This window comes from Lactuca virosa, chromosome 1, assembly GCF_052849685.1.
Source record: "Lactuca virosa cultivar CGN04683 chromosome 1, Lactuca_virosa_CGN04683_v6, whole genome shotgun sequence".
NCBI lineage: Eukaryota > Viridiplantae > Streptophyta > Magnoliopsida > Asterales > Asteraceae > Lactuca > Lactuca virosa.
In genome coordinates, this window is record NC_136426.1 from 258,111,546 (window position 1) to 258,128,655 (window position 17,110).

At 39.9% G+C, this 17,110-nt stretch overlaps 1 long non-coding RNA gene across 5 annotated transcripts; it reads right to left on the bottom strand.

Moving 5' to 3' along the window:
• Positions 1-1,372: 1,372 nt before the first annotated feature.
• LOC145166397 (uncharacterized) lies at positions 1,373-8,360 on the bottom strand. Of its 5 annotated transcripts, XR_013740523.1 has the most exons (11): positions 7,225-8,360; positions 5,248-5,975; positions 5,007-5,170; positions 4,552-4,638; positions 4,352-4,396; positions 3,626-3,922; positions 3,274-3,457; positions 2,588-2,800; positions 2,056-2,119; positions 1,837-1,977; positions 1,373-1,757 (listed from the first exon to the last, which is right to left on the bottom strand). It is a non-coding gene; the product is annotated as an uncharacterized LOC145166397 (long non-coding RNA). The 5 variants fall into 5 exon arrangements; XR_013740515.1 differs by having other exon boundaries at positions 1,837-2,119; positions 3,626-4,038; positions 7,225-8,358; XR_013740521.1 differs by having other exon boundaries at positions 1,837-2,119; positions 2,588-2,805; positions 7,225-8,357.
• Positions 8,361-17,110: the final 8,750 nt, after the last annotated feature.

The window sequence follows — 17,110 nt, forward strand, 5'->3', positions numbered from 1 at the left end:
GGCTTCGGATCAAGGCTTAAGAGGGGCTGCGGGTAGGCTTCTAAGGGGACTCCGGTAGGCAGTTTTTGGCTGCGGTCCGGGGGGCTGAGAGGGGCTGAACAGATGACGAAAAATACTATTTTTTCATGAAAAATGGTACCGCAAAGGCCATTCATTCATATTTTAATGAGGGAATCTTTTTATAAAGCATTCTAAGTCAAAGGTGGGTCTTGGGAAGGCAAAAAGAAGAGTGTGTAGGGGTTTTTTAGGGACAAAAGGTGATGGGAAAGGACAATGTCACATGGTTTTTGTCTTTTTGAGGGAGCAAATAGTGGAATACTCTTTACCCAAAAGAGTAACAAGGACAATTGACTTTTTGCAAACAAATTATCACGTCCAAACAATTCAATTTGAGATCTACAGCAACTAATACATGAGAATTAAAAATCTTCATACCTCATGATGATGAAAGTTGCTGGGAAAGAAAAATCTTTAAAAAGAAATGTTTTTCTCCACTTTCTTCAAGAAAAATAAGCCCATAATCTTGTGTCTTCTCATCCAAGGAAAAATAACTCCCTGGAATACATCTTCAACCTTTTTAAGAGACCACAAAATTAATTTCTTCTCCCATTTTTTTTCTTCATTTCTTCAACAGCAAAATAATAATAACTTTTAAGAACATCTTCTTCCAGCAATAAATAGAACGAGCAGCAGCAGCAACAATTTATTTATTACTAAGATTTGAGTCAACCCGGAAGATAGAACTAAGAACGAACTTCATAAAAAAAATTCCGGTAAGAAACCCGAAAATTTTTCCTTGCAGAAACACGGAAAAATCACAAGATAATCACCGAACGGGAGTCGTTCCCTTGAACTAATCGTGAGATCTTCAAGGTACGGCTCTGATACCAATTGTTGAGACCCATTTTTATAACGAACGGTGAGTGCGGAAGAAAGATATCTCGAGATTAATCGTGTTTTTGGAAGTATGAACACGAAGAACATATTATGAGTTCGTTGAAGAAGACTAATAACAAGAGAGAATAATAATAATATTGCATGAAGAACATGATAGGAGAGAAACTCTCCCTGGGTGGGAGAACCCACCAACTTTCTCTCTCTAGAGATTACATTGTAAGAAGTGTAACTCTAACTAAGGAAAAGATAAGCTAGCTAAAGTAATAAATGACCAACTCTCCCTTTATATAGGAGGGAGAGTATTTACACCTAAAATACAATAAAGGGAAAATACAACCTAATAAACACTCATTATTTGTGGAGCATTACCATGCACCAACAAGTAAAATGACATAATTTAATAAAAACGAAAAACTTGTAAAGCATCTTCCCACGTGACTCTTAATTATGTGGCTAACACTCTAACAGATGTAACTAAACATGACCAGGTCTGTACACTACTAGAAAAAGCGTAATATAATACGGCTGAAAGTATGAATATAGTACATACATAGAGGGCATATTAGTAGAGGGGTGTATTAGATTACATGCCTAATAGAGTACGACTATTTAACCGTACTCTATATGTATCCTAGTATTACAACCATCGCATAAAAGAATCTAATACACCAGATATTAGCATCTAATACACCCTAAACAACCGTACTTGATGTCACATCCCCTATTCCTGCATTCCAGCCCATTCCGGCTGTGCATTCCAGCATTATTCATCACCCAATTTCACTCCATGAATGTTGTTGTGGAACACATGGATCGTCATTCCCACTTAAAAGAACTCTTCAATTTCTGCAAAGCTTTTACTACAACATAAAGAAAGAATTTTTACTTCATAAGAATCCTTTTCAAAGCTGCAAATTCCTAGAAATGTTAAAAAAGTACCTTCATCAATTGAAGTATTGGCCTCAGCTCTAACAATTTCAAAGATCTCTATGGTCTCTATGACACTGATTACGGTATGACTGGTATGACTACCTTTTACAAGCTGCAAAATTATTCACAAACTCCTCCCACTAACATGGACTGTTGTATTCAGCACAAGAGCACTATTAATATCTCCACTCATTTTGACAATATCAATCTCTTGAAAAATGTTATCACCATTTATAATGATGTCAAAAACTCATTGTCCCTCCCGTGTGAGTTGTGACTGGAGGATCAATCTCTACAAATTACAAAGTAGTTGATAAATTTTTCAAAGGATAATGTCAAAAACTCATTGTCTCTGTTAGTGTATACTAATTAAAGATAGCCTTCACCATGTTAACTGATTCCAAATTTATTAATCATATATGATATTTACTAAAAAAAGGTATGAAATGAAACCAAATAACTAGTTAATAAGAACATCACAATAGGATCTTTTTCATGTAAAAAAAACTCAAGAAAATTGAAGAAGTTATTGGATGATCTTTTTCAAAGATCTTGTTAATTAACAAGCTTTCAATGATTTGGTGGATCCATGGGTTTTCAACCAATTGTATATAGACAACATATACAAGGGTCCCACAAATAACAAACTAAAATAACATTTCGATTGTAGAGATAAAATGAGCTTTTTCATTTAAAGTCTTATAATGAAAATATTCCACCAAAAAGCTCTCTTGTTATAGATGTTCGGTAAAAAATATACCTGCCAACATCATCGGCTATAACCAAACAAGAATTTACTCTGAGACAAGGCAAAGAAGCTGATGTCTTCAACATTTTAGGAGCTTCCACTATGATGGTTGTTGACCCAATCTTTAGTGATTCAAATGCTTTTGATGTGAGCCCTGTTTCTGCTGGTGGCTCTTTTGATGAACACATGATTCTATGAAAAAAACTCTGATTATTTTGGATGCTCCTGTACTATTCAAGAAACCATAGCCATCATTCAGTTCTAGAATGTTGAAATCAACATTCAAATTTTAGTTATGCACTAAGATAAACAAAGTTAACTCCAAGGGGTCTATACCACATTACCAACAACAATCTCCATTTTAACAATTTTAACATTAATCAAACCAAATAAGGATATCAAAGCAAGTGGCAGATGTAACACCAATCTCATTATCCATTGAAAATCATTAGAATGAGAATACTCTCGTTCGTAATCAATATAATCAATTATTATTATCTAGAAGATACGTAGATTCATACCAATCTCAGTTTGGCATCAGCTTGTTCGTTTCAGTTAATTATTTCAATTTATAAAAAGACATAGGTTATATTCAAACCATAGTGAAAACATGTAGCTAAAACACAAAATTTGCAACTGGTCATGTAAAATGATGCTAAGAAAATCAAAAAATTAGGAACAAAGTTAAGAATGAACACCTTCTTTCTCTCCATAAATCCAAAGGAAGAAATGTTGCTAAAGGAGAGGGGATTTGAAGTTGAGGAGATTGGAATCGTTATTGAAATGTGCAGAGATGAAGCAGACGACATGGGAAATAGTTACGAAAGGTTCTCAGATGAAGGCCGGAGATGAGGGTGAGAAACTTGAGCTGCAAAGAACGAACTAGAGAAAGAAACATAAGTTTCACGCATATACAGTTCCCAATGTACTCCAATAAACGGAAATCAGATAACCAAATATGCAATAGAATGAACAGTTTGAACACTAAATTAACTCTATCAATTGCTAATGTATTGTGACACTAATTAAACAATTGATTAGAAAGAATACCTGGTTGTTCAATACTGAAGATTCGACGAATTTAATCTGAAATCGATTTTGAATTGGTGGTGAAGATACACGAATCTGAAATCGATTTTGAATCAGCGGTGAAGATACACGAATCTGAAATCGATTTTGAATCGGCGATGAAGAGACACTGAATTAGCTGGATTGACGATGAGTTTTGAAGAGGTGCTCGTCGGTGAAGAGAGGTGATGGAGTATGTCGATCGAGAGAGAGAGAGAGAGAGATCAATTTCGTAGTTGATGTTGTCGTTCATCGATCGATGCTTTGATAAGTAAGCCGCTTGACCAGAAAAGAGTGAAGACGATTTACAGGGGCAAAATGGGAAAAATACAAATGAACAGTCAATTCAATTTTGACGTTGCGTCAAATGAACATCCAGTGTTTTGTTAAACATTCTGGTCGATGCAGAGGCTAAAGTTTGTTAATAATCGTAAAAATACAAATTTTAATTGGAAATATTATCTATTATTATCTAGTACGCCTAATAACTGTAAAAATACAAATTTTAATTGGAAATATTATCTATTATTATCTAGTACGCCTAATAACCGTATTAGATTTCTTGATTTGTATGTATTAGATTAATTTAGCCTTTTATAATACTGTTTTCTTTACAGCCGTATTAGATGTGGGTGTACTATATTACCTATTTTCCAGCAGTGGTATGAAAAAAAACAAACAAAAACAAAACTAAAAGTAGAAGTTTACCTCTTCTTTACATGTTCTGAATTTTGTGCACTGCAGTGGAAGTTCCTATATGTATAGTGCATCTCATTAAGTCACTAATTTTATATATATATATATATATATATGCTGTTTAACGCAATTGATAAATATGAATCTTTACCTACCTAAAAATATAAGATTATCCGACTCTTGTAAAAAGAAGAAGAAAGAGTTGTACTTACCTAGATCTAATGGATCCCCAAAAGCTAGCCTTCAATTGAGAAACTTTAAGCTAGCCTTCAACTGAGAAACTTTGACTACTCTGTTCCCTATAACAAGTTACATATGTAAATGAAATGATACCAGGGTAAATATCAATTGTGATTACCATCTGAATATGAGAAGTTTGCAGTTTTTCTATGCATAGTGGAAAGCTCAAGGAAAACCAAAAACAGTGACTATAGCTATGAACAAAGCTAATATCAATTGTGATTACCATCAAAGATGACAACCTAGAAGCCATATGCACACTAATCTAAACATATTAGAATATGAGAGTCAGCAAGATGACTACATTGTATTTTGGGAGATATATAATAAACCTCAGTTAGAATAAATAATAACACACTACATTTGTCATTTATTGAACTAAAAAGAGAGAGAGAGAGAGAGAGAGAGAGAGAGAGAGAAGACATACAAATACATAGCCTGCATTTTGGGAGCATGTTGTTTTAAATAAGAGTTGACCAAATCTGCAGGGATGTTTCCGGCCAAAAACAGGTCAATGGTTTGACTTGGACAGCTTTCAAGAACATGCATTTAGAATTCCAGAACAAGCATAGGATCGGGCCCACATAGAGGCTGCAAAATACACAATACAAAATTTTATAAAAAGAGTCAAATATGTTTACGGAATGATTAAAAAGTTAACAACTTACTTTGAGATATTCAGTTATCATCTCAGGTATGAACTTTTGATCTGATTTTGACTCGTTGACTAGATTATGGAGAAGCTTGAGAGCTTCACGATGCATGGAGTTCTATTTGAGGTCACACCATGATCTAGCCTACAACTCTACACATATCTTATCTCCCAAAAAGAAGCATAAATTGGAATATCCTATATCCAAGATGAATCCCATAGATGAAGAGAAGAACTGGCTAAATCTTAACGTGGGACAAAACTTTGAAGATTCTTATCCAATATCAAAACCATTCTCAGTGAAGATATACCACTTCTGCAAGAGGAAGTTCTACAGCCCACAAGCACTTGGGGGTCATCAAAATGCTCACAAAAGGGAGAGAGATGCAGCCAGAAGATACCACTCGCTTAACATGGACACCAAGTTACCAATTCATCGAACACTTGGTATTCATACCCACTCAGTTCCACATAAACCAAACATAAATGAAGGGGGGCAAATCATTAGATCATATATATCAACAGATTTATAATAATCACTTACTTGTCCAGAAAGCATAGATATATATATTATGATTATCACACATGATGTTGAGATTACTGAAAATAAATAAAGTAAAGCTTACAGTTAACATGGTATCAGGCAGGGAGTTTAAGCTTCTGGGTCTTGTGGAAGACGATGGGAAGCCTTTGACTAATGATGTTTGGATCATTGTATGAGGCAGAATCAGAAGGATATCCTTTCTGCACAGTTTATTGCTTATCTTAAAAGCTAAATTCAATAAAAAAATCATAAACTTAAAGTTGCATAATTATATTTAAATAACAAACAGAAAAAAAAAAACTCAATCCCTGTGGTTATAGTTTTTTGGTCGTCTGGAGCTCATTTAGGTCTTTTAATTGAAATTCAATAAACTCCTCTCTCATTTGAAATCAAATTTGTATTCTGATTTTCTATTTCTATCAGTTTGTATGTATGAGTTTTATCATTTGTCTCTATTTTATGAATTTCGTCTTCCAGCTTAAAAGAGTTATTGCATTTACTAAGGGTTTGTAATGTTATAAAATTGGGTTTTGATTACGAATCTTGCAACTTCTTGTTTGTCAACTCTTCTCTTTTTTAACTTCATGTTTAAAACATGGAAGTTATCCAAAAGTTTTTTGGTCTGCATCTCTTGGTTCCTATCCCATGCCTCTACCTCTCAGCCTAAGAAGATAGCATGCAAAACAAATGAAAGAATGACATAATTTCTAATTCTAGAAACATTGATAGGTGGACTTTTACACTGGTTATCTTCTATTTTGCGGTATATCTTTTTCTCCTCTTAAGTTGTTGCTTTTTATAGTTATATCACATAAACCGATTCACATTAGAAAACTTTACATTTTATATTTTTAACTTCAAATGACATGAAGCTCATGAATTTTAACCTGTCTGTTCTTACAAATGTCCTCAAGTTGTTTTGCCGTTTGGATCAGTGTTTTCAGTCTACGGATTGATAAAAGTTCTAACTTCCAGCAAATGGTAATCTAGTTGTCTGCCAATAATGTAATCATGTGAATAATTATATTACATTTGAAAATCTTACACATATCATTCTACAGTCCAAACACAAACATGCACACATGCTCCTTTATAGCTAGGTAACAACGAAAATGTGACTCTCACATACTTCGATGATGGATTATACTCTTGTGAGTCTATCAATTCTGTAAAAAACAATCAATACAAAATCAAAGACAAAACCTAATTACCTAACTACAAAGATTTTGGGAAATTTGAACTATATCGTGACTTTTGTAAAGAACTTGTTGTGGACAAGTCTCCACATGAGGATAGATTAACGAAGAGCCTTGTATGAGAAAGGAAAAAGCATGCATAAGTTCAAACTGCTGGAAGTGACCTTCCAGGAAACAATTTGAGCTGATAAATTAATGAGTAGTCTAAAAGTAGTGGGAGTTTACAAAACAAAGGAAGTTTAGAAAGTAGCACCTTGGCCTCATACATGCATAAGTTCAAACTCCCCTCCCAAACACGCACCTTGTCCTCAAGGTGAAACCCAGGAAAACGCAAATCGAAATCAGTAAAACTTTCCCAGGTGGCCTCATACATGGGTAAATCCTTCCAACGAATTAAAACCTCATGCCCCATGGCCCCATTACGAATTCCCTCCACCTGATCAGGTTACAACAATACTTCCATGTCCTGGGTCAAAGTTGCGGGTAACTGTGGACTAGCCTCTTGAGAACCAATTGCCTTACGTAACTGTGAGAAATGGAAGACGTTATGAATGCGAGCAGAAGGGGGCAGCTGTAATTTATACGCGACCTTTCCTATACGTGCCAATATTTCAAAAGGACCAAAACAGCGAGGTGCCAACTTTTCATTTACACATCTTGCCACAGAATGCTGACGGTAAGGCCGTAACTTTAAGAAAACCCGATCTCCAATCTCAAATTCCACCTCCCTCCGATGCTTGTCAGCTTGGTTTTTCATGAGTTGTTGAGCTTTTAGTAAATCCCCTCGTAACCCTAACAAAACACGGTCCCGTTCCTGAAGGTATTGATCAATCGTACCCACCGGAGTTCGTTGATTTCCGAAATGCAACAAGTGCGATGGAAGTGTGAAAATTGGTATTGTACCGGTACTCTGCCCATGGTAACCAACGAACCCATTGTTTTGGAGAAGAAGAAACAAAACAACGAAGGAAAGTTTCTAAGCAGCGATTGACAACCTCCGTCTGCCCATCCGTTTGTGGATGGTAAGCTGTGCTACGTTTCATTTGAGTACCCTTCAAACGAAAATGTTCTCGCCAAAATAAATTTAAAAAAACCTTGTCGCGATCAGACACTATCGACTCCGGAAACCCATGAAGACGAACGACCTCTCGAAGGAAAACAGTGGCAACCGTTAGGGCTGTATACGGATGCTTTAATGGCACAAAATGTGCATATTTACTTAAACGATCAACGACCACGAAGATGACCGTGAATCCACTTGACTTAGGCAAGCCATCGATGAAATCCATAGTCACCTCGGACCAAACTTTATTTGGTAATTCCAGGGTTGTAATAAACCACCGGGGGCCATGGTAGAATATTTTTGGCGTTGACAAACATCACACTCAGCAACAAATTTTGCCACATCACTCTTCATTCCCGTCCAATATACTTCCCGAACCATGCGCTGGTACGTCTTTTGCACACCCGAATGCCCCCCAACTACACTATTATGGAATTCAAGGAATAGTTTTGGAATCCAGCTAGACTGTCGATTAAGAACCAAACGACCCATATACAACAATCGGTTGTTTTCGATGGTGTAACCCAACGGCACCGGCTGCCCCGTCGTAATTTTGTGCTTGATGTTCGTAAGTTCTTCATCGGTTTCCACTTCCCTCCATAGTTGGTCCCAATCAATTCTACATACAGATGTTAGAGCTCCGAGCTGAACCGATACATCTCTGCGTGAAAGTGCATCTGTCACACTGTTGTCTTTCCCAGGTTGATAAACAATATCGAAATTATACCCTAATACTTTCGATAACCACTTTTGATGATCTTCTACGATCGTTCGTTGTTCCAATAAATATTTGAGACTGCGCTGATCCGTCCGTACTAGAAACTTCCTTCCGAGTAAGTAGGGCCGCCACTTTTGAATCACAAAAACAATCGCCATTAATTCCCATTCATAAACCGATTTCATTCTAGCACGAGTACCCAACGTATGACTATAAAAAGCTATTGGTCTATTCTCTTGCATTAAAACTGCCCCAAGACCGACCCCCGACGCATCAGTTTCTATAACAAATTTTTTGCTAAAATCGGGAAAAGCCAAAACCGAACCTGAGTCATGGTCTGTTGTAGCAGCCGAAAAGCTCTGGTGGCTTCTTTAGTCCACTTGAAACTATCTTTCTTCAATTGTTCGGTTAACGACCCAGCTATGTTGCTATATCCCTTCACGAATTTTCTGTAGTAACCCGTCAACCCCAAAAACCCTCGCAATTCTCGTAAATTAGTAGGTACTGGCCACGTCAACATAGCATCAATTTTAGATGGGTCTGCCGTAAATCCCTTCAGCAGAAACTATGTGCCCCAAATACTCTATTTTTCGTTGTGCAATTGCACATTTTTTCTGATTCGCATACAGTTGGTTTTTTTGTAATATCTCCAGCACAATTGTTAAATGCTCGACATGCTCCGCCTCTGTTTTGCTATAAACAAGTATATCATCAAAAAAAACTAACACAAAGCGGCGTAAGAAAGTTTGAAAAACCTTATTCATCAAGGATTGGAAAGTAGCAAGTGCGTTAGTTAAACCGAACGGCATGACCAAAAATTCGTAATGCCCTTCGTGAGTACGAAAAACTGTTTTTGGAACATCTTGGGCCTTCACGCATATCTGATGATACCCTGATTTTAAATCGAACTTAGAAAAAATAGTAGCTCCATGTAATTCATTGAGCAACTCGTCAATGAGCGGAATAGGAAACTTATCAAGAACGGTCGCTTTATTAAGCGCCCGGTAGTCAACGCAAAACCTCTAACTACCATCTTTCTTTTTCACTAATAATATCGGGCTAGAGAAAGGACTCGTACTTGGCTGAATTATACCAGCATGGAGCATCTCGTAGACTAGTTTCTCAATTTCGTCCTTTTGTGTGTGAGGGTAGCGATAAGGACGTACACTAATTGGAGCGGTGCCTTCGTGGAGAGTGATCGCGTGTTCATGGCTGCGATGAGGAGGTAAACCAACCGGCATATGAAAAACAGGCTCGAATCTCTCAAGTACTTTCTGAATGGCTGATGGAGGCAGTGGGTTTGGTGAGGAAGTCTCGGTTGCATTCATGTGGACTAGAAAACCTGTGTCCTCATTTTGAAATAACTTAAGCATGGATTTACATGAAACCATCGTCTTTGCTAAGCTTGGATATCCAGTAATAGTAATTTGGCGATTTCCGACCCAAAACTTCATCCACAATTCCTTCCAATTCACAGTCATGTCGCCTAGTGTTTGCAACCAAGTAATACCCAAAATAATATCAGACCCTCCCAAATTAAGTGGGTAAAATTCTTCAATTATTTGTAGTTCTGGTAGGTTTAGTATGACTCCCTGGCATGTTTCTTGAGTCTACTCCCACATGCCATTACCTAGTCGCACCCGTACCGTATCGTCTCTCGAGATCGTCATTCCCAATTTATCGATCACTTGTTTAGAAATAAAGATGTGAGTTGCTCCACTGTCAATTAAGACTAGGACCGGTAACCCTCCAATGTAACCCTTAACCTTCACGGTTTGAGGCGGTGTAAGCGTACTAACTGAATTAAGGGATACCTCGATTTCATCAAGGTGGGCGTGCTCCGTTTTATCTTCTTCGTTGTTTTCCTCCTCCTGTTCAGCGACTATTAGCACTTGTAAGGACTTACTTGGACAGCGATGGCCCGGAGAGAACTTCCCATCACAACGGAAACAAATACCCTTGGATCTTTTTTCAGCATATTCGGCCTCTGTCAGACGTTTGAATTGCCCATTGGTCCCTGTCGTTTTGGCACTAGATGTGGTGAGAACCTTGTTGCTTGTGTTAGTGACCCCACCCGATCGACTTGAACCGTTATTAGAAAAACAGGTTACCCCACTTCCCGACTTGGGTATTCCAATGCTGAAACGATTTTCATTGATCGAGACAACGAGTGACATTGCCCTGGTCAGATTTGACGGCTGTAGGATACGCACGGCTGAACGTGTATCTTCCTTGAGGCCATTGATGAATGTGCCTTCTAGAACACTTTCAGGTATGTCACCCAGTTGACATGATAACCGTTCAAAATTGCTCACATAATCCCGAACAGTTCCTTCCTGCCTAATTGCAAGAAATTGCTGGTACGAATTACCATTCTCGGTTGTTTGGAAACGCTCCAGAAGTCGTTCCTTCAAGTCTTCCCAAGAGTGGAATGGAGTTCTTGATTGACTCCAATGATACCAGGCTAATGCCCTGACGTCCAAGCAAATTGTTGTTGTCTTCATTCGATCACACACTCCGATGTCTTGGACTTCGAAGAACCTTTCTGCCTTGTAAATCCATCCAAATGCGTCTTCACCCTCGAAAATTGGGGCCTTAAGTTTTCGATAATCTCCTATGTGTCGACTTCCCCCTCTGTTTTTGTCATCCTTTGGCCCTTTTTTGAAGGATCCAAACTCGAGAACAAGGTCGTCTTCTTCTTTGTTTTCCCCCAGATCGTTAGGATTACTTTTCCCCTTGATAGTCTTTGTCAAATTACTAATAGCTTGCAACACCTCTGCGAATTGTTCAACATTCTCCTTCCTAGTGCGTTCAGCTTCTTCCCGAATTTTGGTTACATCTTGCTCCAAACCTGAAACACCCGCCTCAAGCCCAGCGATTTTCTCAGCATTTGATGGTCTGATATCCAAGTGTCATGGGCTACCCCCATGGTCTTTACCTGGAATGTCATGGGCTACCTCCATGGTCTGATATCCAAGTGACATGGGCTACCCCCATGGTCTTCACATAAGTGCCATGGGCTACCCCCGGGGTCTTGATACAGTCAATGCATAACAACTAACAATCCACATATCAGATAATGGGCCGGCATTGGTACCTTCGACCCATTGATATAGTGATAAGACTCACCTCATTCTACTGATAAAAATACTGCTCGGCTACCGGTCCGGAAATCTCACACTGAATATACACAAATTAACCTAATTAGAATTAAGTCACAACTCAAGGAATAGGCCAAAACCCTAAGTCCAAACTCCTCCAATAAGGCCCAAAAGTCTTTCTACATTAATGGGCCTAACAACCAAGGTCAAAGAACAATAATGGGCCACAAGGCCCAATAGGCCCAACCATGCCATCAATGGATCAATAACAAGTTCAAGGGCCCAATTACTCTAATAGATCCAGGCCCAAGGCTAAGTAGGGTCCAAATGGCTCAAAATCCCAATGAAAGTCCAAAATCCACTAGAAGCGTACGCCCAACGTACAACCTCAGTATGCTTAGCGTACTAGATTCTTTGGTGGTACGCGCAACATACAAGATAGTACACCCATCATACAAGCAGTTTTTGCACATAAAGCCATTAAGTGCTTAATTCATGTAGCTACTTTGTCCAAATCCAGATCTTGGTCATTTTAAAGGTCCTAGGGCATAAAGTTGGCAACTTTATGCCTTTGCATGCCATATGGGAACCCAACACCTTATTTTATCTATTAAGACTCCCTTTAAGATCTTAAACTTATGCATGGTGCCATAACAACCATCAAGTTAGCATTTTTATGCTTTTAACATGCCAAAGGAACTCATATCTAACATTCCTAGCCTCTGGAGTTGCTCAAACTCACAAGAGAGGATCTATGGACCAAAAATGGACTTATTACCAAACCCTAACTCAAACTAGCAAAAGGATAAGCAAGGTCTAGACTTTTTACCTCCAAAAGTTCCCCAAGATGAAGTAGATGCAGGATCTAGAAGCTCAACCACGTCCAAGACTTGACCATCACCTTCCCCTTCTTGAAAACCCACTAAAATGGCTTCCAAAATCACTTTTGAGCTCAAGAATCACACACTCTTGCAAACTAGGGTTTAGGGACGATAAGAGGTAATGGAGGCTGTTTAGGGTTAGGTCCAAATGGCATAAGAGTGCTTAACTAGGGTTCATGGACCAAAGATTAGGGTTTTGTATTAAGCCACGTACTCCCCACTTACGCCTTAGTACGCCCCGCGTACGTGGTGCATGTCCGCGTCCAAACCACCCTAGTATGCTAAGCATACGCATATGTACCCCCAGCATACGTAGGGACCTCCTTTGCAAAAATAATTTCATTCCAAGGGTTAAAGGGTAAATACCTGCATTCCGAATGTTACAATCAGATGAGGGTCAGAGAGGAGGATGTGCAGAAGACGACCTTTCAGACTCGTTATGGTCATTACGAGTTCGTGGTGATGCCCTTTGGGCTCACCAATGCTCCAGCCGCATTCATAGACCTCATGAACTGCATATACAGGTCGTTGCAGGATCGGTCTATGATTGTATTCATTGATGACATCCTGGTGTATTCTAAGACCCAGGAGTTTCATGAGGAGCACTTGAGGGAGGTATTGGAGACTCTGAGGAGGGAGAGACTTTATGCGAAGTTCTTAAAGTGTGAGTTTTGGTTGCGTGAGGTGCAATTTCTATGGCACCTTGTCAACCAGGGTGGTATTATTGTCGATCCGTCCAAGGTCGAGGCCATGATGGGATGGGAGGTCCTGAAGGATCCATCTGAGATTCGGAGTTTCCTTGGGTTAGCAGGTTACTATCGGAGGTTCATTTAGGATTTTTCCAAGATAACGGTTCCTCTGACTCGGTTAACGAAGAAGACAGTCACTTTTCGTTGGGGGCCTGAGCAGCAGGCAGCTTTTGAGACCCTGAGACAGAGACTGTGTAAGGTGCCGATTTTGACCCTGCCAGAGGGTTTCGATGATTTCATGGTTTATTGTGATGCGTCGATCACGGGTTTGGGTGCAGTTCTGATGCAGAGGGGTCGCATGATTGCTTACACTTCGAGGCAGCTAAAGCCTAATGAGGCGAATTATCTGATACATGATTTAGATCTGGGGGCAGTGATTTTATCCCCCAAGATTAGGCAACATTACCTCTATGGGTTCCACTATACTATCTACACGGATCACAAGAGCCAGAGGTATTTGATGGATCAGCCGAATCTAAACTTGAGGCAACGCCGGTGGTTGGACATGTTGAAGGATTGTGATTGTGAGATCCTTTACCATCCAGGGAAGGCCAATGTGGTGGCCGATGCTCTCAGCCGCAAGGTGATCGCGGCTCCGATTAAGGATATTTGTATGATGATAACAGTGATTACTCTACTCTTGGAGCAGATTCGAGAGGCTCAGGTTGAGGCTATGAAAGAAGAGCACAGGAAGAGTGAGCACATAGTGGGTCAGGTGTCTTCCTTCGATTTTGATAGTTGGAGGTTATTGACTCTCCATCGGAGAGTGTGGGCTCCTTATTCGGGTGGTGTGTGTCAGGTTCTGATGGAGGAGGTGCACAAATCGAGGTTCTCTATTCATCCCAGGGTGACGAAGATGTATAGAGATCTTCGTCCTGATTATTGGTGGCCATGCATGAATCGGGATGGAACTTGGTATGTAGAAAGGTGCTTTACTTGCAGGAAAGTCAAGGTCGAGCATCAGCGACCTCATGACAAGATGCAACCGTTAGACATTCCCATTTGGAAATGGGAGGAGATCACCATGGATTTCATTATGAAGTTGCCTTGGGCTGCGTGCGGAGTGGATTCGATTTAGGTCATTCTGGATCTATTGACCAAGAGGGCGCATCGTATTCCAATTCCGGAGAGTATCTCTGTAGAGAAGTTGGCCGACATATACATCAGGGAGGTTGTGGCACGACATGGGGTGTTGATTTCTGTGGTTTCAGACAGGGACTTTCGGTTTTTGGAAGAGGTTCCATGAGGAGTTTGGTACTTGCCTGCATTTCAGCACGGCCTTCCACCTATAGACTGACGGTTAGAGCGAGCGGACTATCCAGACCTTGGAGGATATGCTTCGGGCGTGTGTATTGGATTTAGGTGGGAGTTGGGATACCTATCTCCCTTTGGCGGAGTATTCGTATAACAACAGTTATCACGCCAGCATTGATCGACCTCCTTTTGTGATGCTCTATGGGAGGAAATATAGGACCCCTGATATGTTGGGGTGAGTTTCTTTCAACGATACAAATCAAAGTCGGCATAAGAGCTATGTCGACATGCGCCGATCAGATCTAGAGTTCCAGGTTGGGGATATGGTTCTCCTAAAGGTGTCACCTTGGAAAGGTGCCATCCGATTCAGGAAGAAGGGCAAGTTGGGCCCCAGGTACATCGGTCCTTTCAGGATTTTGGCTCGGGTGGGCCGGGTTGCTTATCTCTTAGATCTTCCCAAGGTGATTAGTCAGATCTATAGCACATTCCACGTCTCTTAGTTGCAGAAATGTTTAGTGGATGATTCGACGGTGGTTCCATTAGAGGATATTCAGCTGGATGATCGCCTGAATTATATTGAGAGACCGATGACGATTCTTGATAGAAAGACGAAAACCTTGAGGAACAAGGTTGTTGAGTTGGTGAAAGTTCAGTGGCAGCATCACAAAGGTTCAGAATGGACGTGGGAGTGGAGGACGAGATAAGGGAGCATTACCCCGAGTTATTTGTGGCGACGGAGTTCGAGGACGAAGACTGATTCAAGTGAGGGAGAGTTGTAACATTCAAACTATTCTATGTTTCCTTTTAACCCTTTATGCAAAAACCTTTCATTTTGGTCCTTAGCTCAGTATGCAGGGCATACGCTATGGGTACGTTGAGCGTACAGGCTCTTCGATGGATTGTGGATGCACACATGTACGTTGGGCATACGTGGGAGAACGCAGGGCGTACTCCGGCCAGCTAGAAACCCTAATATTTAGGGTTTTACCCCTATATAAGCTCATTATGTCCCTTGAGCCTTGCCTCTTATCATCCTCCATATCTCCTAAACCCTAATCTCGACCCTTAGCCACCATTTTAGTGTTCTTGAGCTCTTGTGAAGAATATTAGTGTTTTCTTGTGCATTTTGAAGAGATAGAAGATCATTGAAGGTTCATTGCTTGGATTGAAGCTTAGATATCCAGAGTTGTTACCTCTTTTGCAAGCTATTGAAGGTAAAAAGTTCTTAGCTTGACATCTCTTTATGTAGATCTAGTTTGGGGTGATTCATGGCTTGTTTTAGTTCCTTTGGTTTGTCCTTGTGAGTAAAAGTCACTCCAGGAACTCAGTCTCTAGATCTCGACATTTTAGAGGCCCCTAATGCATAAAAATGTGACCTTGATGGGTTTTGCGCATCCATGCAAAGTTGATGTTTCACTTAATGGGGATAAAATGCTAAAATTGGACCTTGGGGTGTTTTTAGCCATGCAAAGGCTTAAAGCCTTCAACTTTATGGATTAGGACTTTAATATGATGATATTTTGTAGATTGGTTGATAAGATCTGAAGTGATTAAGTCATTTGGCCAAAGGTTTGGGATCAGGCCAATATGTGGGGCGTACTACTGAGTACGCTGAGCGTACTAGCTGCGAACCTGTTTCTGAATCGATCGTGTAGCCTGGTACACCGAGCGTATGCTAGACTGTGGGTTGAAGGAGTTTTGGGCTTGGGTTCTTGGGTTATGTTTCGTTTGGGATTGGCCCCTTAACTCCTATGGATAATTTCTGGACATTGGGCTTTCTTAGATTGGGCCCTATTGGGCGTTGGGTGCCATTTAGGATATTGGGCCTTTAGGGAGCAAATGGGTTGGGCCTTGTTTTGGGCCAAGTAGGAAAAAGGGTAAAATAGTCTTTTACCTTGGATGTTGGACAAGTGATCTAGATTCTTGATTTAAGATTAAGATCCAATTATTAATTGGATATATTAATGATGATAGCGCGGGGATTTTCCGGTTCAGTAGACCTAGATTTTATCTGAGAGATTCAGCATTTTGAGGTGAGTTTCCTCACTGTGTTTAGCGGGTCAAAGGAACCAATGACGACCCATGGTTTATTATGATTACAATGCTAGTTTTTTGTGTGACTCTGCGTGTATGTTTTATGATATGTTACCGGGCGAGGCATGAAAAATTATATTGTATGCTATTTATCTTTGTGATTTTTGCATGTGTTTATACGTTTGTATGTATACTAGGCGGGGCCCAATTCCAGGTCGGGCCTGATGACTGACAAATCTATTCCGAGCAGGGCGTCATGTCAGGCAGGGCTCGATGTCGGGTGGGGCCCATTATATGTTTGATATGTATGGTATGTGGTATTTTTGGGAACTCACTAAG